The sequence below is a fragment of the Branchiostoma floridae genome, chromosome 19, assembly GCF_000003815.2.
Source record: "Branchiostoma floridae strain S238N-H82 chromosome 19, Bfl_VNyyK, whole genome shotgun sequence".
In the NCBI taxonomy this organism is placed as follows: domain Eukaryota; kingdom Metazoa; phylum Chordata; class Leptocardii; order Amphioxiformes; family Branchiostomatidae; genus Branchiostoma; species Branchiostoma floridae.
This window is the reverse complement of record NC_049997.1, coordinates 7,350,707-7,352,184: the sequence shown is the minus strand read 5'-3', so window position 1 is coordinate 7,352,184 and position 1,478 is coordinate 7,350,707.

The following is a 1,478-nucleotide window of genomic DNA, read 5'->3' as shown; positions in this document are numbered from 1 at the left end:
TGCAGTTAAAAGAAGTTGGCTGTAATTCGTTGTACAATTTACTGTATATGTGCTGACATAGGAGTCATGAAACCGATAATAAAACTCTCTCTAAGCGTCGTACTCATCCGTTTGTTGTCTGTCTAGGTGAAATGATGGTTTTCGATAACACTCGTGTTCTACATGGCCGGTCAGCGTACAGCCCCGACAGCGGCACCCGCCATCTGCAGGGCGGCTACATGGACTGGGACGACGTCTACTCACGTATGTGCGTCCTCGAGATGGAACTTGGAATCGCGTAGCGCAGCGGGACCGTGTTCGGCCCGTGACCGAGAGGTTGCGGGTTCGAATCCAGCTGCCGTGCTACCGATCTTACCGACCTTGGGAAAGGCACTTTACACGACTTTCCTCACTTTCCTCAGGTGAAAATGAGTACTTAGCTTCGGCTAGGCATAAGGCCGTCCCTCGGATAGGACGTAAAATGGAGGTCCCATACCCCAGGCACGTTAAAGAACCCCCACACGTGCGATGGTGCGAAATCGTTCTAGAATTGGTGATTCTCTACAAATCACCCGGACTCCAGGAAGAATAGTGTCATATCAGTCACTAATGGAGATCTGTATAACTATAACCAAACCAAACCAATCAACGAATAGGACGCCAGCATTCTTAACGCCTACTAAACTTGCAAAGGAAGTTCAGAAGGAAACGTAACGCTAGTATCTAAAATTTATCATTGCAGTTTCCATGAAACTCGATTTTAGTATTGATCTTAAGAATAATATTACATTGAAAAATGTAGGATAGCGCTAATCACGAGTAGCACGACAGAATCTAGTTTATACGAAGTGTATATTTTGCAAGGATGTTACTTTAGAAAATACCGTTTACAGGATAGTTCAGGAGTTGAAGGTGTATGCGTAACTAGCTTATAATCTAAACGAGAATCATACCTTTAATATTTTCCTAAGAGTGAATGTTGATGTACAAAATGTCTAATATGCAATTAAAACTGTGCCAGCTTGTAAGAAACTCTTTCAAAATGAAATAAAGGAGTTGGAAGTGTTTGAACGGCTGTTCTTTTAGATATGTGTTGGTTTCGTGAAAACTAAAGCGGTAGAAATATAACGAAAAAGACCACCAGCCATGGAGGTAACTAATGTTGATAGGATGGAGAATTCTTGTTACACAACCAGTGGGTACTTACATAGCTTACGTTTCTATGGCTTTCCTACCTATACTCAAGAGATACTGACTACCTATCGGTAGCTTCCCGTCGCGGTGATTCACATCATTCACCCGGACGGGAGACCTGGCGCATATGAAAGGGTATGTCACCCCGTAAGGGGCGGTATAACCCTGTCGTGTGTAAACATGTGCTAACATGTGCGATCACGTCGACCGATGATATAATGACGTCTGTATCTCTGTGGAACTGCCGCTACCAGCCCCAAGCTGCCTAGCCAGATCCGTGTAATGAGTTGTATCATTGGCAAATA